The sequence below is a fragment of the Sarcophilus harrisii genome, chromosome 4 (assembly GCF_902635505.1).
Source record: "Sarcophilus harrisii chromosome 4, mSarHar1.11, whole genome shotgun sequence".
Taxonomy (NCBI): domain Eukaryota; kingdom Metazoa; phylum Chordata; class Mammalia; order Dasyuromorphia; family Dasyuridae; genus Sarcophilus; species Sarcophilus harrisii.
In genome coordinates this window covers 239,637,170-239,659,898 of record NC_045429.1, presented here as the reverse complement: position 1 = coordinate 239,659,898, position 22,729 = coordinate 239,637,170, and the positions used below count along the sequence as shown (strand labels likewise).

The 22,729-nt window shown below is 35.4% G+C and overlaps 1 protein-coding gene across 4 annotated transcripts in view; it reads left to right on the top strand.

Annotated features, from left to right (window-relative positions):
• Positions 1–16,445: 16,445 nt before the first annotated feature.
• FAM135A (family with sequence similarity 135 member A) overlaps positions 16,446–22,729 on the top strand; it is a 116,467-nt gene continuing 110,183 nt past the window's right edge. For all 4 annotated transcript variants that reach the window (XM_031964670.1, XM_031964666.1, XM_031964669.1 and 1 more), the window contains exon 1: positions 16,446–16,750. The gene's annotated coding sequence lies outside the window, so the exon portion shown is untranslated. The remainder of the gene's footprint in view (positions 16,751–22,729) is intronic.

The window sequence follows — 22,729 nt, the reverse complement described above, 5'->3', positions numbered from 1 at the left end:
ACAAATGAGGAAATTCACAGAGAGATAAATGACTTGTCATAAAATTAGTAAGTTATCTAAGGTGAGAATTCAATACAAGTCTTTCTGATTCCAAATCAATATGCTACCCACTATAACAAAACTTTTTAACTGTGGGTCATCGTGTAACTGAATGTGGGGGTTGCAATTGTTTGCTTATTTGTTATCAATAAATATTTGATTTATATCTATTTTATATACCTATGTATATTCAGAGTTGTGTAAAAAATTTTGGGCAAAAAGGGGTCACAAGTATACAATTTTTTAAAAGTCTTGTTCTATAATATCTTGCTTAGCACTGGGGACCATGAAATGGTATGGCAGAGACTACAGGAAAACATTAAAATATTGGAGTCTAGAAGTCTAGTGAAGCCACCTGCTAAGACAGGGATTCTTTTTTTGTAGGAAGTTTATTTATTTTTAATACATATTGCTTTATGAATCATGTTGAGAGAGAAAAATCAGAGCAAAAGTGAAAAACTATTGAGAAATTTTTTAAAAAACAGAAAAAAGATGTGAATATAGCATATATTGATTTATATTCACTCACCTTAGATCTTTTTTCTGGATGCACATGGAATTTTCTGTTCAAAGTCTATTGGGATTGCTTTAGATCACTGAACCGCTGAGAAGAACAAAGTCTTTCATAATTGATCATTGCACATTCTTGCATTAGTTCATGCAAATCTTTCTAGGCCTTTCTATAATCAGCTTGTTCATTTTTTAAATATAATCCAAGGATTCTAAACTTGAACTTTTTAAAAATTACATATATTTCAATATAATTAATTTCTTCTGAAATCCTACGTATTTTATTTTATGAATGTCAAAACATTATTCTGAGAATAGGTCCATAGATTAACAGGTTGCCAAAGGGATCCATATCACAAAATAGTTAAGAATTCCTGTTCTAACCTTACTAGCTTTACTGTGTCAGTAAAGTTCAAGTGAATCCACTTATTATTCTGTTGACAATCAATGGCACAAATTTATTGTTTTGTGATTATATGTATTGAAACAAAAAATGTATTAACCTCACAAGAGTGTTTTCTTTTTTCTTCCTGTTATGCTGTTTATTTAGACACTTTTAGAATAAGACAGTTATTATAGCTTCGTTTAAAGGAGCAAGTATATAATTAAATGAACATTCATAGGCATACTCAAACTGACCACAGATAAGAACACAGTGGAAGCTATTAGAGCATGGAACAAGTGAGCCCTACAATCACAATCTGAGTTCTATAGTAGTCAGAACCATGATGGAGGTTTCTTGTCATAATGTTCTTGAGGGGCTTCAATACAATAGGCTAAAAACTTCTAGCCCAAGAAGCATATGTGTAAGCAAGTTGATTGCAACCTGACATGATTTTGGCTTATCTTCCTTAGGTATAACCCAATGTCGACCCAAACCAAAGCTAGACCCAAAGCAGGATCTATTTAATCCTACTCTCCAAAGTATCTCTTGGGTCCATGGATGTAAGGGAAGTTGTAGCAGGATTTTTTCATTTGATAAGCTAATATTTCTTGCTCAAAACAACATAAACGAGCTGACAATCTGCTTCAGTGGAAGGAGTTCTGATACTGGGAATAATGAAGTTTCAGGTCTAGGGAGGGAAAGAAAGAACAAAAGAAAGAAGTTAGGGAAGAAGGGGGGCGGGGGGAGGAATCTCCCTTCAGTTTATCTCTCTTCAGCTCAAATGACCTCACAATTGTCCACAACTGATACAACTATTTCAACATGAGCATTGTCTCATACATAGGTAATTCCTATAAAACAAAATCGTGTCAGTAAAACTCCAATAAGAATAATAATAAATACCTAAGAGTTAGAGTTAACATTTAAATATTATTTACTATGTCCTAGGCATTGTGCTAAGCACTTTAAAATCATTATTTTACAGCAGCCCACGTGAGTAAGTACTATTACTATCCTCATTTTACATATGAGGAACTGAAGCAAACAGAGATTAAGGGTCTTGTCCTGGGTCACAGAACTAGGGCCTAAGACCAGATTTAAACTCAGATTTTCCTAACTTCCCATCCTGGGCTCTATTGACTGGGCTATCCAGCAGCCTCTACAAGTAAAATTGTTCTTTCTGTTCCTCAGTAGAATGTCATGTACTCTTACAGAATCTCCTTACACATAGATCATAGATTTAAAGCTTTAAATGTGGGGCCTTCCGAAGTCAAGTAAACCAATTCCTTCATTCTTCAAATAAGTTTTTCTCATCCATGTGGCTAGAGAAGATAAATTATTTACCCAAGGACATACAGGAAGTGACACTGGCTCTGGAGTCAGAATATTATTATGTCTGAATCTTCATGACATTTGTGGTTTTCTTGGCAAACATACTAGAGTGGTTTGTCATTTATTCAGTTGGTTTTACTGATGGAGAAACTAAGGCAAATAGGATTAAGTGACTTTCCCAGGGTCACACAGCTAGTGAGTGTTTGAGGATGGATTTTAACTCAGCTTCTACTGGCTCCAGACCAGGTATTCTTATCCTCTATGCCACTTAGCAGCTCACGTGGGGTCAGAGTTTTAATTGTTCAGTCATTCAATCATGTGCAACCCTACTTTGTCCAGGCTTTTCTTGACAAAGATATTGGAGTGATTTGTCATTTCTTTTTCCAGAAGTCAAAATACTTAGGCTCAAAACCTGATTTCAGATCTCTCTGTATGAGCGATGACTTCATCTCACTGCATCTAAGTTTCCTCAATTTTAAAATGAGACAGTTGGACTAAATGAACTCTAATGTCCCTTCAGTTCTAAAATCCTATTACCTATGACAATGTGGTTTGGAACAGTTAGGATTTGAACTAGATCTAGAAGAATGAACATCATTTTATTTATATTTTTAAATTTTTATTTAGCATTCTATTTTCCCTCACTTACATGCAAAAAATATTTAACATTTGTTTTTAAAATTGAGTTCCAAATTCTCTCCCTCTATCCCCTCCCCTCTCATTGAGAAGGCAAGCAATCCAATATAGGTTATGTACATGTAGTCATGCAAAACATATTTCTATATTAGCCATGTTGCAAAAAAAAAAAAAAAAAACATAGGCCAAAATAAAAACCCAAGAAAAAAATTTTAAAATATGCTTCAATCTTGTTGGAATACATGGGAGCTGTTGAAATACATGGGAGTCACCTGACAGTGGCTACTGGAGATCCCACCCAGACCGGCAGAATGGATCTCCTCTTGTGAGAGGATGATACAAAGAGACTGAGAGGCAGTTAATGTTCTCTGACCTCTCTGACTGAGAGGCTGTTGTATTGTCTGACCTCTCCCCTCTTCCCTCTGCCTCCAATTTATCTCATTTCCAGTCCACAATACCTGTGTCAGCAAAGGCTGCTTTGCACCTCCTTTATGATTCACAGCTGTGGAGGCTCTTGGAGAATTGACCTGTCCCTTAACAAATCTGTATTAGTTCTTTCTCTGGGCTTGGATAGCATTTTTTCATCAGAAATCCTTCAGAGATGCCTTATATCATTGTACTGCTGAAAACAATCACTCATTAAGTCATTCACAGTTGCTCATCTTACAATATTGCTGTTACTTATACAATGTTCTACTAGTTCTACTCATTTCACTTTACATCAGCTCATGTAAATCTTTCCAGATTTTTTCTGAAAATGTCTAGCTCATCATTTCTTATAGCACAATAGTATTCCATTACAATCATACCACAAATGACTGAGCCATTCCTTGATTGAGGGCATCCCCTCAATGTCCAATTCTTTGCTACCAAAAAGAGTTGCTCTAAAATTTTGGCACAGTTCCAAATTGTTCTAATGGCTGAATCATTTCACAACTCCACAAAAAGTGCATTAGTGTCTCAATTTTTCCATATCCCCTCAACATTTGTCATTTTCCTTTTCTGTCCTATTAGTCAATCTAATAAGTGTGAGGTAGTACCTCAAAATTACCTTAATTTGCATTTCTCCAAACAATAGAGGATTTTTTCCTATGGTTATAGATATATAGCTTTTATTACTTCATTTGAAAACTATTGATATTTTTGATCATTTGTTAATTTTATTTTGATAAATTTGGCTTATTTCTCTACATATTTAATGAGACCTTCATCAGCAAAACTTGTTTCAAAAATTTTTTTCAGTTATGATTGCCAACTGTATTTCCCTACATTTTATTTTCCTGTTTATTCTCTGTCCTTTCATTTTCCCTCATTAAGTGCTTTACTTCTGATTACTGCTTCCCCCAATACTCTCCCTTCTATGGCACCTCCCCTCCCCACTTCTCTTATTCTCTTCTTGTTCTACTTTCATGTAGAATAAGATAGATTTCTATATCCAATCAAGGTGTGTATGTTTTTCTCTGAGCCAATTCTGAAGAAAGTAAGATTCAAGCATTCCCTGTCACCTCTGCCATCTTCTACATTGCAAAAACTTTCTCACTTCCTCCATATCTCCCAGTGCATTCCTGTCTCTCATCCTTTAATCTTATTCTTTAAGGTATCATCTCATCATATTCAACTTTCCTGTGCCCTCTGTCCACATAACACTCCTTTTAACTGCCCTAATGATAGGAAGAAAAAAAAAAAAACTAGTTACAAGTTATTTCCTTAAGTTCCTTATGATTTTCTTTTCCTGTTTATCTTTTTATGCTTTATCTTGTATTTGGAAGAAAAATTTTCTAATTAGCTCTGGTCTTTTCATCAGGAATGGTCAAACATCTTCTATTTCCTTAAATATCCATTCCCCTCCTTTCCTAAACCCAACACCAGGATTATACTAAAATTTGCTGAATAGGTGATTCTTTATTGTAATCCTAGCTCCTTTGCTCTTCAGAATATCATTCTAAGCCCTAAGATTTTTTAACGTAAGACCTGCTAAATCATATACTATTCTCTGTGGTTTTACAATAGTTGAATTGTTTCTTTCTACCTGCCTGCAATATTTTCTTCTTGACCTGAGAGCTCTGAAATTTGGTTGTAATATTCCTGAGATTTTTCATTTTAGGATATCTCTTTTAGGAGGTGATTGGTGTATTCTTTAGATTTCTATTCTGCCCTCTGATTGCAAAATATCAGGGCAGTTTTCCTTGATAATTTCCTGAGAGATGACAAGATTCTTTTTTTGATCATGGCTTTCAGAAACCCCAAATTTTAAAAGTCCCAAGTCTATTTTCTATTTTTCAATTTCAATTTTTTTTCTAATGAGATATTTTCCATTTTCTTAATTTTTTTCATTCTTTTGGTTTTGTTTTGTTTTGTTTTTCTCATATTTCATGGACATTAGCTTCCACTTGTTCAATTCTAATTTTTAAGGAATTATTTTTCTTCAGTAAGGATTTGTACTTCTTTTCATTTGGTTAATTCTATTTTTTAAGGAGTTATTTTCTTCAGTGAATTTTGTGCCCCTTTTCCCATTTGACCAATTGTACTTTTCATGTCATTCTTCTCATTGGATTTTTGTGCCTTTTTTTTTTATTATTTTTTTTTTTTTACCATTTTGCCTAGTCTATTTTTAAGGTGTTTTTCTTTTCAGTATTTTTTTTTTTTTGTGCCTCGTTTACCAAGCTATTGGTTTTTTCATGATTCTCTTGCATCACTCTCATTTCTCTTCTCAATTTTTCCTCTGCCTCTCATTTGATTTTTAAAAAATTTTTTTGAGTTCCTTAGGCTGAGCTCAATTAATATTTTCCTTTGAGACTTTGGATGTAGTAATTTTGATTTTGCTATCTTCTTCTGATATTGTTTTTTGATCTTATCAGCATAGTAACATAGTGAGAATTGTTTCTGTTGTTTGCTCATTTTTCCAGTCTATTTCTTGAATTTTAATCTTTTGCTAAAGTGTGGCTTTGCCTTCAGGATGGAGGGTACACTCCCAAGCTTCAGGGATTTTCTAGAGCTGTTTTCAAAGATATCTCTAAGGACCTGTAAGTTTTCAGTTTTTCCAAGGTGGTATGATCTAAGGAGATGTGTGCTTACTCCTCTCCTGGCCTGTGCTCGGGCTGTGAGTGAGCACAAGAATTCTTTTTTTTAACCGTGGAACTGTTAGCAGACTTACAACTTCCTTGGGAATACTGGCTCTGGTATGCTATTGCTCATCCTCATACTCAGGGACTACTACCCAGATCTCACTATGGGCAAAGCAACAAAGTCCTGCCCCCAGTATCAGCAAGGAGAACCTGTAATAACCTTCTGTTCAATCCCCTCTGTCACTGCAACTGAGAACTACTGAAGAAGTCACTGCCACTTCTAATTCAGTTACTTCTCAGCCTTACTCTTGGTTTGCTGGATCTCAGCCTATACTGGACTGCTCTCCACTCTCATTCCAGTGCAATAGATCTTTCTTGCTGACAGTGTAAATTGTCTTAGGCTAAAAAAACTGTTTCACCCTGTCCTTTTAGTTTTAAGGAATTATTTAAAAATCTTTAGAGGAATTGTGGGGAGAATTCAGGCTAGTCCCTGCCTTTTCTCTGCCATCTTGACTCTGCTTCCTGTACATTCATTTTAAAAGGTGTTAAGTTACTTCAGATTTTAACTGAGAAATAAAGAATTAAATAAAAACAATAAAAAATAGTGATATATTATAAAATAGAAGCTTAGTCATTAAGTTTTTTAGAGAATGGAAAATTAAATCATATTGAGCAGTGAAAAATTAAATTACAAAATTGTTATGAATAAATTGTTATACCAATCAATCAATAAACATTTATTAAGCATCAATTATATGTGAGCTCTGTACTAGATGCTATGGGTACAAATTCCAAAACTGAAATAATCCCTGCATGTGAAGAGTTTAAATTCTATGTGGTAAACAAAATGTATACATATAATTAAGTACAGAATAAATATAAGGTATTGAACCTATGATTTCATTGGTATGGAATTCTTTAATGAGGAAATTCCTTGCATACTAATGCAGGTATTCTCTATTACTGTCTTTGAGACAGCTGATTAAAGCAAAGTAGGTGCAGGAACCTAATAGAGGGCTATGACCCCAAAGGTTGTGTGATCTACCAATCAGAAAGTGAGAAGATGGGTTATATTCTATGGTGGTCAATCATGGGGCTACCATACCAACCCTTCACCCATTATAGCCCCACACTTCTCTATTCCACCACTTTTCACCACTATTTAAACTTCCAGTCTTATAACCTCACAGCCAAATGTTGGCCTATCAATTCAAGTTATAACCATGACTTGATTGGACATAAGAGCAGTTACAAAGGAGCAGTTACACAGAATGTTTACTCCATTCCACCTCTTCTTTTCTCTTTCTCCCAGTATAAAGAGGTTAGAAAGATAGTTTGGGGTCAGCTTATGAAGGGCTTTAAAAGTCAAGAGTTTATCATTTATCCTACAGACAACAAAGAGCCAATAAAATTTGAGTAGTTAAGTGACATGGTCAGCTTTGTACTTGAGGAAAATGATTTTGGCATCTATATGGAGAACAGAGAAACTTGTGAGAAACTTGATATAAGACTAAGCAGCTCTTGCAATGGGATAGGTGAGAGTTTAAAATGAAAGTAATTTTACAGGGAAATTTGGTTTTAAAAGCTTTTGCTCATTGGTTCTGTCTTCCTAAATGTTTAAGTAATTTATAAAATATCACTTGAGGATATTAAAATATATTTACAGGCATCTATGGATAAGTAAAGGGATGAGGTGGGAGACACAGGTTGGATATTTTGGATTTTTTTCAATCCTTTAGAAGTACTAAATAATTCTTAAGGTTTTCTTTGCAAAGAATATCAAGATAATCAAAGAAATGAGCTAATGAAAAAATGTTACAAAACCATTACAATACATTTTACATTTTCTTTTAAATTTCTAGAAATTAAAAAGTATGAAAACCACATGAATATTTTAAGTCATAAATATCTCAAAAGAAAAGCAATGCTTATTTGCTTAATAAATACCTAGTAATTTATATCCATGAAACAAGTTCTCACAGGGCAATTTTCAGATTTACAATATTCAATTTTAAAGCTCCCCAGATTTGAACTGTCCATTTCATTTCATGATCTGATTGTATTAATATTATGCAACTCTGAAGTAGGGAGGGTAAGGAGGTGGTGGTGAGATAATCTCTAACAAAATAGCACTGGAATCAATGGCACAAAATAGATTTAAAAATATTCTTGGGCCAAAATTAACATTGTTATCTAAATGGAATGGGAAAAATGCCAAAATCTTATTCGTGTGGTTTACATTTATTATTTATTCTTGGTTAAAAGGTGAAATGTATAGCTAGTGGATAGCTAAATTAATCACTAAAGAAACTGTTTAGTTTTCAATGTTATTAATCTAAGGATTATATAGTGATGAGAGTATCTTTCCTTCGTATTAAATATTTAGGCTATATCCATTAAATATGTATTCCAGTGCTGTAGGGAACTCTAGATAAGTATACTTGAAACAAGGATACTTACAAAAAAGGTGTTAACTCTGTGGAATTGATGATATGTATACATCATATGTATATACTTATGTACATATATACTTAGTACTTAACATGGTGATGCAACGGTTCTCTAGTTACATACATAGTGTGCTGTAATTATGTATTCATACCAAAGTATTTAAGGGCTGAAAAGAGCTGGAAATGAGACATTCCATTTTTGACCAGCCTTATGGTGGCTGTCCTGCTTTCATCACTTCTCCACTAAGACCAAGGACTCGGGCTGATCCTAATGTCCTCCAGAAAGAAAGCTAGCCTGAACATTACACAATGCTGTCTGTAATAAAACTATGATAGTTGAATATTGTATTTTGGAATCTAGAACTCAAAGTCCTTCATGTGTCATTTATAACTAAATGAATAAAAATGCAATTATCAAATTCTTACTGTTGTCCCATGCTCTATAATAAAGGAGATAGAAATGGAAAACTGAAACAGGTCCTGCTGTCAAGGATTTCACATTCTAGTTGAGGAGACAACACATCTAGATAGATTTAGTTACAAGAGCAATAGAAAGGCCCAGTGGTCTTTTGGGAACAATGGCAAGTCAAATGACTAGGCTCAGGAGCCTCAAGTTGAAGTTACAGGTTAGGATGACACTCTGGAAAGGCAGCTATCAAGGCCACAAGTCTAATCACACAATACCTCTTTTTTATAAAATGAATATTCCTTCACTGTATGAGTTTTACTAACCTCCCGCCAAGTGAAGATGGGCTCCAAATACAGCAATAGCTCCACAGCTGCTGTTAAGGAATATGTTCAAGGTCACATTTGAAGTCTTAATTTCCCTCCTCTTCCAATCAAATGCAATTAACTTTGAAACTCTTGCATATTATAAAGTCTATCCCAAAGTATAAAACATTCTATGAATTAAGTACTATTGGATATTGATAAGACTTGCCCTGATGCAAAATGAGCAGAGTTGGGAGATCATTGTACACAGCAACAGCAAGACTTAGCAACACAACGATATGAGACAATTTTGACTTAAAATGAAAAATGCTATTCATCTCCAGCGAAAAAACTGATGGAAACTGAATGCAGGTAGAAGCTTACTTTTTAAATTTGTTCTTGCTTAATTGGGTTTTTAGTCCGTTTTCACTTTCCCAATAGGGCTAATATGGAAACATTTGAATGACTGTACATCTATAATCTACAGCAAAATATTTGCCTCAAAGTAGAAAGAGAGATGAGAGGAAATTTATAACTCAAAAATTATAAAAAATAGTTTTCATATAATTGAGACAAAAATGAAATTAAAATGTTCTTTAGAAAAAGCATTGAATATTTAGGGTCAGTGAAGGAGAGGAGAAATCTAGTTTCTTTTTCTCAAGTAGTGGTTAAGGTTGAAATTGAATTCTTGCTTCTGAAAGTTTGTGTTTTTTATTTTATTATGTCTCAGCATTTTTTGCCTCTTTTGCATTTACATAAAGATGTTTTTTAAGTCATAAGGGAATTCACCTACTATTTGAAGATTAAAGAGAATTATGTAACCACAGGAGAAATGTCAATATAAAGAAAAATTGTAAATAGTTTAATCTGCATACCTTGGTTGTTAACTAAAGTAAACAGCACTTACTGCAAATCTACTATATTCAAGATCAGAATCAAATCCTACTTTCTTCATGAAGCCTTCCTTGATTTCAGTAAGAGAAACTATCAGTTTGTAATATTATGAGGCAAATTCTTATATCCTAATGAAATTTGTTCATTCAAAAATGTCTTCTCCAAAGAAATTTTTCCTCTGTACTTTCCAGTAATTTTGTGATACATTCAGCTTTATATTAATTGTATCCATCTATTATTACGTGCCCTATGACTTATGAAATTGAGCCTTAAAATTATAGATTTAAAGCAGAACAGCTATGTTGGATTTGGAGACAGGAAGAAATGGGTTCAAGTTTCTTTACATCTCCCATGCCCAAGACATTTATCAGTTGTGTGACCTCAGGCAAGTCATTTTTAACCTTGATTTTTTAAGTTCCTTATTATAAATGAGAATGATACTCTATAATATCCTAGGACTTTTGTGTGGCTTGAATACAGAATCATAAAGAATTGAAAAACATCAGAGGCCCTTTCACTTCATAAATGAGGAAACAGGCCCACATTTGAAAATATCTGTGAATGTAGAGGGTTAGAACTCTGAAAAGGTGTACTTGAATTAAAAACAGCAGGATACTTAGAGTTAAGCACCTATTCAGTGTGAGATAATGGTTCTCTAAACATATACTTAATGTGATATGGTGACACATGCTCACATGGTTGCACATACTCAATTGTTGTAGTGATGTAATTATACTGAAGTATTTAAGGGCTGGAAGAACTGGAAATCAAGCCTCTCAGTCATGGACACAGAAGTCTCAGCAACAGACACAGAGATGATTCCGGACTCCATCTTTGACCAGCCTCATGGTGGCCCTCCTGCCTTCATCACTTCTCCACCTAAAGACCAAGGCCCATCCAGAGATCCCCCAGAAAGCTAGCCCGAAAATTACATGTTAATTCTTAAATTCTTAAACCAAATAGGATTAACAAGTTTTTACTTTTTATTGCAATACTCCAAAAAAATCTATTGATTTCATTAGTATGAGTATTCCTCGTTAGCATAGATCGCATGTGCTCTATATGTGCAAATAGACAACCTTTGGGTTGCTATGGCCAAAAATTCAATACTTAACCAAGCTTTATGATGTACCTATCTCAGGATTTTACCAAGTTGATCTTTGAATGACAAGACATAGCTATCTCACAAGTCTTTCCGGCCTGACAAGATCTGTTGCAGAGTGTTCTCAATTAGGATAACCTCTGAAATTCCAGCCTCACCTCTACAAAATGATTAACTTGATTTGAATCTTAGAGAGAAATTGGGTGGAGATGGGATGGATTGGAGTCCAATTTAAGAGGTCAAGGCTGACTTAATTTAGTAGAATGTCAGAATTTTATAAGTGTGTATAGAAAACATGTTAATATGCAACAAATCAAGTGATTTGTAATAGTAATTGTAAATTGTAATATTGTAATCGTAAATAGTAATATGCAATGTTAATATGCAACAAATGGATTACACAATGTCATAAAGAAACAGATTGTTGAAAAATATATTCAACTAGAAATTTCAGATTGAACAAGCTTTATGGAATTTAAGATTCAAGCTTACATGAGCCAAAAAAGTTAATTTCTTTTTTTTTTTTTTTTTTTAAATTTAATAGCCTTTTATTTACAGGATATATACATGGGTAACTTTACAGCACCAACAACTGCCAAACCTCTTGTTCCAATTCTTCACCTCCTACCCCCCCCACCCCCTCCCCTAAATGGCAGGATGACCAGTAGATGTTAAATATATTAAAATATAACTTAGATACACAATAAGTATACATGACCAAAACATTATTTTGCTGTACAAAAAGAATCAGACTCTGAATTATTGTACAATTAGCTTGTGAAGGAAATCAAAAATGCATTTGTGCATAAATATAGGGATTGGGAATTCAATGTAATGGTTTTTAGTCATCTCCCAGAGTTCTTTTTCTGGGTATAGCTGGTTCAGTTCATTACTGCTCCATTAGAAATGATTTGGTTGATCTTGTTGCTGAGGATGGCCTGATCCATCAGAACTGGTCATCATCTAGTATTGTTGTTGAAGTATATAATGATCTCCTGGTCCTGCTCATTTCACTCAGCATCAGTTCATGTAAGTCTCTCCAGGCCTTTCTGAAATCATCCTGTTGGTCATTTCTTACAGAACAGTAATATTCCATAATTTTCATATACCACAATTTATTCAGCCATTCTCCAACTGATGGACATCCATTCAGTTTCCAGTTTCTAGCCACTACAAAAAGGGCTGCCACAAACATTCGTGCACATACAGGTCCCTTTCCCTTCTTTATAATCTCTTTGGGATATAATCCCAGTAGTAACACTGCTGGATCAAAGGGTATGCACAGTTTGATAACTTTTTGAGCATAGTTCCAAACTACTCTCCAAAATGGTTGGATTCGTTCACAACTCCACCAACAATGAATCAATGTCCCAGTTTTCCCACATCCCCTCCAACAATCATCATTATTTTTTCCTGTCATCTTAGCCAATCTGACAGGTGTGTAGTGGTATCTTAGAGTTGTCTTAATTTGCATTTCTCTGATTAATAATGACTTGGAGCATCTTTTCATATGACTAGAAATAGTTTCAATTTCTTCATCTGAGAATTGTCTGTTCATATCCTTTGACCATTTTTCAATTGGAGAATGGCTTGATCAAAAAAGTTAATTTCTTATGAACTCAATTTTTATGTTTGGTTTAGGGTACAGAAAGAAAAAATCATAAATGTTTATATAGGCTTTTAAAAAATGGCATTTTTGGAATTCCTTACAATAACTTAAAAAGTTATAGAGTAGTAAATAGCATTCAAATTTCTATCAGTAGGACCTCAGGGTGATATTTATATGTCCATTCTAGCTAAATTCTTCTCTTTCCACTCATCTTCACAAATAAAGCTTTAGTGTTGGTGTCCGCAAAATAAAATAAGAATCTTCAATCATATTAGTTTTCCTCCATTAATCTCCCTCTAGTTTTCTTTTTTTCATTTTCCTATTATGCTATAAATCTCTTCATTAAATCACAAATTCCTTAATCCAAAGGAATATATAAACCTAAACCATATACAAGTTTTGTTTGTTTATTTTCTGAGCCAATTGGGGTTAAGTAACTTGCTCGGTGTCACACAGCTAGGAAGTGTTAAGTGTCTGAACCAAATTTGAACTTAGGTCCTCTTTACTTCAGGGCTGGTGCTCTATTCACTGCACCATCTGGCTGCTTCCACATGCAATTTTTAGTGCAGCAGATAGAACACAAAGAATGCTACGGTGTTTCTATAAAACCATAGTTTCCCCAGTGCAGCAATTTATCTCTTTAGAATTGAGACATCATATTATCCCTCCTGATTGAGAATTATTTTTTCCTATCCTTCCAACCCTCAACCACAGTTGAAACAATTTGAATGTCAGTTACGTTCAGTTACAAGTAAATGAAGACAAGCTACCAACTAAGAAATGGAAAAGTGTTGGTCTGTTTTTATATACACAAAAGGACTTTGTCCAGGACATAGTGAGTCAAATGTCTACTTTGGTCACTTATTTTACTATCAAAGATGAAACATAATGAAATGGGCATGAGGAAGGTATAAGTATGGTCTTTTGATATGGTTGCCCTGAAATTAGAGCAGTTAATTGATTTTGTAACTGGGTGAGAAGATAGTAATATATTCCATTCAGATCTACTTAGGCAGTGTTGTTAATCCCATCTTGGCCAACCAGGCAAGAACTCTGATTAAAATAAAGAACAGAAAAAGCAAAGTAGTAATTTATTCATTTGGGAAGGAAAACATATCACAAAAATATTCATGAACCAACAACAAATTGTTTAAGGCTAATAGCATATATGAATAGAATGAAGATTGCCTTTCCCCCGTCCCCCCCATTCAGAATTTTGTTTTATGCACCAATATCTTAGAAGTGGGGTATGAGGGGAGGAATGTTCATGTTTAGTCATGTCAGGTTGACATAGCTAAAACTATGAAGTAGGATGTCATAATTTTATAGCCATGTATATAAGACATATTATAAAGTACTGATTTTGTTGTAATTTAAAGACGTGGCACTTTACTTTAAGCAGCACTTGTACAATTATTTCAGTTGCCCCTCAAAACTTATACTTGAACTGTTTCATATCTAAACTGAAGGAAGTCTAAAAAGAGAACATGAAACAGAATAATCTCATTGTATCACAATTTACTAGTTAGGCAAAGCTTTTCTGGGAATGTAGGAGTTAATAAATTACGTACATGACAGTACTTTTCTTTAAGCTAATATTAAAACAAATCTACATTCCCAGAGCACACTAGGTGCTAGAAGGCTGCTAGCCCTGGATTATGTGGAGAGGAGTGGGGGGTGGGGAGAGGGAAGGGAGTGAGAGTGGGAGGAAGAAGCTAGTGAAGAAAAAGAGATGATTCAAGATTTAAACATGCCACACTACCTACTGGAATACAATTTTAGTGTACACTAAATGTATAAAAATTAGGATTTATATTAAAGTAATAGAGGATCCTAAAGTAATGATTAAAGAAGAAATATGAGGACTGATGTGGCTGATCAATTTCCCTTTTTTTGTTAATAAAGACTTCTCAGAAAAAAATGAGATCAATTGCGTGAAAGACAAGAGGGAATTCTCGGGAAGGAGTACATCTTGGAAAAGGGCTGGTGATGGAAAGATGATGAAAAAAATTCCCTCAGGACAGTGGGAATTTTTTTTTTTTAAAGCAAGTAAAATGCACAGGGACATTAAGAACTAGGATTCTGATTTTTTTTTTTTAAGTTAAAGCATTAGAAACTCAGTTGAACAACAATACTATACGATGACCAGTTCTGATGGACCAGGCAGGCCATCCTCAGCAACGAGATCAACCAAATCATTTCTAATGGAGCAGTAATGAACTGAACTAGCTATGCCCAGAAAAAGAACTCTGGGAGATGACTAAAAACCATTACATTGAACTCCCAATACCTATATTTATGCCCACCTGCATTTTTGATTTCCTTCACAAGCTAATTGTACAATATTTCAGAGTCTGATTCTTTTTGTACAGCAAAATAACGTTTTGGTCATGTATACTTATTGTGTATCTAATTTATATTTTAATATATTTAACATCTACTGGTCATCCTGCCATCTGGGGGAGGGGGAGTCAGAGGTGAAAAATTGGAACAAGAGGTTTGGCAATTGTTAATGCTGTAAAGTTACCCATGTATATATCCTGTAAATAAAAGGCTATTAAATAAAAAAAAAAAAAAAAAAAAAGAAACTCAGTTGAAGAAGTGATAATTCAAAGGAGAGGGGAGAGGGAACATGCAAGAATGTAGTATATGCCATAGAAGCATACATTTAAAACCTGATTAAGACTTTAAGGAGGTCACCCAATCCAGTGCGCTTTTTTGGCAAACAAGGAAACTGAAGAAAGGATGCAGGTCATACAAACAGGTGGCACTGTCTGAATCAGAATCCAAATCAGGTGACATCAAAGCCAGTGCTTTTTGCCTCTCTATCACACACTTAATGGGAAGTCTCCATCATGCCAGGCAGTGTCCGGATACTCAGACTATAGTGGAAGGGATTTAATTTAAGCATCTGTACCACCATCTTCTTCGCTCTTAAGACCTGTGATGTAACTACAAAAGGCTTAATGAATGCCCTGTGCCGGACATTATGAATAGGTATCAAGTTCAGAGAGAGGAAAAAAAAAAAAAAAAAAACAATATTAGGTGAAACAACAAATCTAATACTTAAAGAGGCCGACTTCATGGGTACGTTGTTCCCGTTCTTCCCCTTCCTTCCCCCTAGATTTTTCTGCTCGTTTCACTACCCACGACGGCACGAAATCTTTTGGTTCCTATCAGAAAGATGGCACCTGACTCCGGAAAGGAGTCAATAATCAAAAAGGGGCGGGTGAGCAAAAAGGGGAGGAATGGATCAGGGGCCTTTACTTGGAGGCTGGCTGGAGGGAGGAAAGCTTTAACTGATGCTTCAACCCTGAGGGGGTCGCAACCCCAAACCAAATAAACTACATCGCGCCATCTCCTACGTTTACAACCATGCCAGGCATAACGGCAAACCCCCACGGAGCCCCTTCCCCAGGGTAGAAAAAGGGAGGCCTCAGAAGCAGCATAAATCCACTATCTTTTAAAATCACCTTTTCCCGATTTCCCCCCCTCTCTCATTTACAAAAGCAGCCACCAAATGCTACCCTTCAACCCACGTCAGGAGGCCTCCGTTCGCGCTCTTTATTGACGCCAGCTACTACATCTCGCGAGAACTCAGTCCCTTTGCCGCGGGGGCTGTCCCGGGCGAAATCTCACGCAATCTCAGCTGAAGCAGGAGGCTGGAGAAGGGGGCGGGCGCTGGGCCGGAGCGGGGTGGGGCCGAAGCTCCGTGTGGGGAGGGGGGTACGGTGGCAGCGGGACCTGTTGATCGCAGGTAGCGCCAAGCTGGCCCGTGGGCTCCCTTGGGCGCTGAGGTAGCCGCGCATGCTCGCTAGTCGTACTACTGGCTAGACGCGGGGCGGCGGTGACCTACCGGCTCCTGCTCGGGATCCGCTGCGGCTGGGCGAGCGGCGGCGGCGATGTGAGGGACCCCGGGGGCGGGATGGTGTTGACTCGGGGGAGGGCTGTATTCTTCGACGGGACGACGAGCTCCTCCACACGACTTGGGGTGGGAACCGCCGACCCAGGCGAGAGGTAATTGCTCCCTAAGTGTCGCAGCTGGCTGTTCCCTTTCTCCTCACCTCCCTCCAGGTCTGGAAGGGAGCCCCTCCGCCCCCTCCATTAACACCATCCTCCCCGCCTTTCTTTTCTCCCTTCTTCCTGGGACTGGGCTGGAGCCGCCGCCCCGCGGGCCGAGCCTGGTGCCCGAGAGACCTGGGTGAAGGTCGGTGCGGACAGCCCGGGCATCCGAGCTCTGAGGGGCCGAGTCCGGCGTGGGCAGTGCCCGCTGATCCGGGGCGCTCCTCACCTAGTCCTCCCGGGGCCGCCGTACCCTTGCCCCGCACCCTCCATCCCCGGTCCTGTTTCTCCTCTTTTCCTCCTTTCCTTCCTCTTCGTTTCTCCTCCGTCCGGTCAGCCTTTCTGTCCCATGTCTTAATGTCTAGTTCTTTTTTTTTTTTTTTGAGGGGGGGGGGAAGGACGGGAACGGAAGGGGTGTCTTTAATTCGGTCAGTATGGTTACCCCCTTCTCTTTGGGTTTCCTCTACTTTTTATCGCAGTTCTCTCATTTTCACTCACTTCTCTATCCAACAAGATTCTTTACTCCTTTATTCTCCTTCCCTTCCCCCGGCCCCCCGCCCTCAATCTCTAGGCATTTGGCTGTTATATTCTCTGTTTTTAGTCAGTTTTTTGGTCACTTTTTTTTTTTTTTTTTTACTTGAGCATCACTTTATACTGCAAGATTGTTTATTTGTTTTGTTTTGTTTTTTTTTTTTTTTGCCTTCTAATCTCCAAGAATCTGTATTCCTTTTGACAGCCCTTCACGTACGCCTTGGTAGTACCTGACTTGCCTGTGTTGGAGCTAATTATCTTTCCTGGTCCTTTTCCCATCCCTTCCCAATTCCAAACTCATACTGTCTCTTACCTTTTCTCTCTAGATTCTTCCTTACCTTCTTTTTCTTACTTTTGTTTGCCAGTTCTTTTAAAATGGAGTTATTTTTTCCTTCTCTTTGTTTTCTATCACTCCATTATGCCCTTCACAAGGTATTTTTTTCCTTCCTCTCTGTAACCCCAGCTCTAAGTACAGTGGCTAAAAAAGCTCTTACTTAATGCTTCTTGGTTTGACTTTTTTTTTTATTCCCCATTACCTTTCTGCTTTACTCCCTTTTCCTCGTTCCGTTGCAGATTCTTGATATCTCCAACTATTTTTCACTCCTTGTTGGAAGGGTCTTTTAACAATGGCAGAAGAAGTAATGAATCTACTATTTTGAATATATGACTAATATTTAAGGAGCATACTTAATTGGCATGCCAGTAATAGAGGCTTATTACGTGGGTTCCTAAAATTGTAAACTAACAAATTATAGTTGGGTAAAGTTGCTCATTCCCCACCTCTAAAAAATACATTCTAAAACTATTATGAAGTAATTTATTGTTCTTGATGAAGGGGAAGTGTTCAGTATTTTTAGCTGCTGTTCAGTGATCCATAATTCAATTTGTAAAAGCTGCTGTTGACTTTAATTTGACATATTGTACATTTTGAATATTTGTTTTTTCAATTAATCTTAAAACTACTCTGGTTGTTTTCCTGGGGATCAGAAAAATCTATGTAGTTCCTATTAAATGTAAATGCTTTTGCTTGTTGAACACCAAAGTTTGGATAGCCAGAAAATACATGTAAATATTTCTGATTTCATTAAATTAGAAGTAATACAACCTTTGAGTTTTTGTTGTTTTATTCATGTAGAATTTTGTTGTATGGGTTAGATGTCAAACTTTTATAAAAAGACATCATTCATTAAAAACAAAAAGTAGAGTTTATGTAGCTTGTTTAAAATTAAATTCAAGTTTGTCTTTAAATTATCTAGAACCGGTTGCTGCTTTTGGTCAAGTATTTGTTATTAGGGATCGCTACACATTTTATGTGGTATTTTCAGAATTTTCTAACTCAAAATGCCTGTCTACTGTAGAAATTAAATTATTTTGTTCCTATTTTATAGAGAGAAAATCAGACACAAAGATTGGTTTCTTATAGACAGAGACAGAATGAATCAGAAGTATAGCTGAAAATAAGTTGAGAACACATGACTTCCAACCCAATGCCATTAAATTAAACCAAATAGAAGAACCAGCTGCTATTATGTGGAGTAGAAAATCCCAGATTTTTTAGGTTTTACTTGATAGTGGGGTTTTTGAGTACACATGCTTAAACTGCTGCTTCTAAAGGAAGCCAGTTTTTCTCTTAAAAAGGCATAGCCATCTTTACTTTTAATTATACATAAAGTAATATGCTTTTATTTCTTTTGTTGACATTTTAGTTAGCAACCTGACTAATCTGTATAGAAGATTACAGTGAAATGACATGGTAGAACTGGCACAAAACTAGCCAAGAGATTTGAATTATAATTATGACATAGTACATAACTTTGTAGAAGCCACTTAACTTCTCTGTGCCTCTCTGACTACCTGAAAATGCAAACAATAGTGGTTGCCATTCAATAATCTCATATTTTGTGAAGGATAACTAGTTAAATGTATTTAATGTATTTGTAGACCAAAAGTTCTTTATGAGAACTTAATAATAATAGTTTAGAATTTTTAGGCATGCAGTTAGTTTACTCAAGTGGTATGTAGGTCAAGATTTCCTTTAAATAATCATTTTTGGTTCAGACATCAGAAACGTTTGACAGATTTTATGGCACTTGTATATTTTCAGAGAGTGTCCTTTCTGCTGAGGAGATTATATTAATACGGTATATGGCATTATATAGCAAGCATTATGGCATTCTGAATTTAGATAGATACTTTATCCTCCAGGAATTTACATATAGTAGACATATTCTTATACTTTATACATTTTAATTTTTGACTTTTTGCTGAATTTAGAGTGTTTGAGGGGCAAGGAAATAAAATATGAGAAATGTGAGGTTAAATGAAAATGGAAAGTAAATCCTTGCCCTGGTTCTACTAATTAGGGCAGTCTGTATGAAAATTAAGTTTGAAATGAGTTTTTTTTTTTTAAGGGGTTAGCAACGTAGATAGAATTGAAATAACAGATGTTTTATTTTGTCTTGACAATTCAGAACAAGTGTGGAAAGAAAAAGGGAAAAAAGCAAGAGTAAATGAGAATTTTTACAATTCTATTGATTTGATACATTATAAAATATAAATCGTTAGACATACTGGGGATTCTTTTGGATTTCGAGAAGGTGGGGCTGTTCCACTGAATTTGTCATTTACAAAAACAAAATAGCACTGGAAATGATGCAGGTTCTAAACTTTGAACATATACTATGCTTACTGCTAACTTATTTTAAAGCCCATTTTTTTTGTCCTTCATCATAGATATGTTTTCCTAGAAATATTAACATTCTGAAATTTGATTTCTACTTTAGATGTTGTTTTCCTGTTACTGTTTTTCATTTATTAGTTGATATCATAATTAAGAAGGGATACATTTTGAATAACTTGTAAGAAGTCCTCTTTCAAAGACTCAGATCACCCATTAATGAGATACTTCCTATATTCTGGGATTCTCTTCTAAATTACATCTCAATATGGATATCTAATTCTGATATTCCTCTATCTGCATTCCAAAATAGAGCTTACTTACACACTCAATTGTATAGCTAATTTATTTCTTTCATTGAAATTTCTTTTAAGTTTTTATGTAGGTTTTTTGGTATGTCCCTTTTGTGATTGTTTTTATGTAATGGTATCTGAGACACTTGCCCTTCACAAGTTGCCAGTAAGTCATAGACTTCAATTAGAAGTACTGCTGACTGTAAACATCTTGGAGTAATCTATGGCCTGAGGTCAAAACTTTAAATATAAGCTTTCCAGTTCCATATTGGCAAAGGCAACTTTAAATCTGGCAAGACTAAACTTTGCTCTGCCGTCAAAGTTGTCTCAGGAGCAGAGAATGAGAGGTTTCAAAACCACCCTGATCTTTAACCACTGTTGACTCCAAAAGAGTCAAGAATGAGTATTTGATGTACTCAGGGGAAAAAGAAACTGACATACCTCTTCTCTTTTTCTTTTTGTCAGTGGTACCTTTGCCTTAAGTTAATAGCAGAATTTTCAGTCCCTTGAACCAGTAATACATTTGATACAAAAGCATGATAAAGTTGGCAGGGAAGTCTTAGTTATCTACTGAGGAAAGAGGGAAGGATAGAGATAGTGAAAACATTTAATTATAGGACCAGGCCAGGTTGTGAAGCTAGTAGAAATTTGATGTCTTTAATTGGGATGTGAACTTTTTTTTTTCTCACCAGCTTTTAAAAATGTGGTATTTCTATGTACAGAGAAGTTGATATCTCCATTATATTTGTGCTTTTTTTTTTTTTCCTACATTTAGGACGCTCTTTTGACTGAGACTGTTGGGATATTTTCTTCTCCTCAAGGTCCTGCACCCTTTCGTGTTGACCATTTGTGTTGTAAATTGAATTTATATTTTTTATTATCATCTAAAAAGCTGAGTTTACGGTATATTAAATGTAATTCTTTAGGAATTAAAGTGAAAGAATCTAGAAAAATTATAATCACTCAAACAGGAAAATATTTTTTTGCAATTGAAATTTTCAAAATATGGATTGTGCTGCTCCAGATGTGAGGCATTATAACCTGCTCTTTCTCCCTCCTTCCCTCAATTTTAGCTGGGTGACTCTGGGCAAAGCACTTAACTTCTCAGGGTCCTCATCAATTCTCTTAAGATCATGCATAGTAGAATGTTTTCTCGTATGTCTTGATAGAGGGAATTTCCACATCCATAGTTCCCTACACTCATAAAATCACAGTTCTGAACTAAAAAATTGTTAGGTCATTGTTTCTGGACTTCTTGATGCAATTGTAATTACTTGGAAGAAATATTTTTTACTTGTGCTGTAAGATCTCAGTGCAGTATTTTAGATTTTAGTGTTTCTTTAAAACCTATTCTCTTTAAGATGTTTGAAGTAGATAATCTTGACTTGATCAATACAAAAGAAAAGGGTAGACAGCTAGCTCCTCAATACTTACAAATTAATACTACTTAGATACAAAAACATATTGGATTCCAAAATAAGGTACCTCATCTTATGCATCACATATTTTTGAAATTTTTTATTTAAATTAATTTTTGTAATTTTGTAAACTGGATCCTTTATTTCCCCTACCAACTTAACTTTTCATTTCAGGACTGGTTTTTCTTAATTGTCAAGTTAAAAAAAAAAATAAGAAATTGAGTTTCTCTAGCTGTCATCTAAGAGGTCACATTCAGGAAGTTAATAATCTATAAATGTACCCAGGAACTGCTATCTGAAATGATTCCTAAGATTTACTTCATTCAGTACAACAAATTATCTGTAATTTTATTGGTATGGTTACTCCCTCCACCATAAAAATCACAACTAGTCCTTGCTTTAGTAGACAGTCTTCATCATTTATCATGGACAAAACCTTTATCACCTGGTAGCTTATCTTCAGAAGGAGGATGATCTTCTCTGAATCCTGTTTAGATTGTCCTCAGATACAGATACCCATTGTCTTATAAAACTTAAAACTTAAGTCATTCTGAACTTGTAGGGCTTCTCACTTCTTGTGCTGTGCTGGCATAATTTTTTAAGAAATCAGAATTATTTCCATGCCAAAATGAGCCATTAGAGCAATACTTTAGAAAGAGGTAAGATGTAATACTTATCTGGGAAGTACAATTTTGTTTTGATTTGTGAACTTCCTTCATCCATGTTACAAGTAGATAACCAAAAGTTACATCATTTTCATCTTAGCAGAGCAAACTGATATGATATGCCCCACCTAAAATGTCCTTAACTGATTTCAGCAAAACATGCTATTAAGTAAAACAAAATTATACACAACTATTTTGAGAGAAATGATACATTAATATTCAAATGTTATTTCTGATTTTAGGAATACTAATGGCAGTTGCCTTTTGAAGTACAATATAGCCATTTAAATCCAGGCTTTAAAAAAATGAACTTAATTAGACATTGATTTTAAAAACTTGTCCCTTTTGCT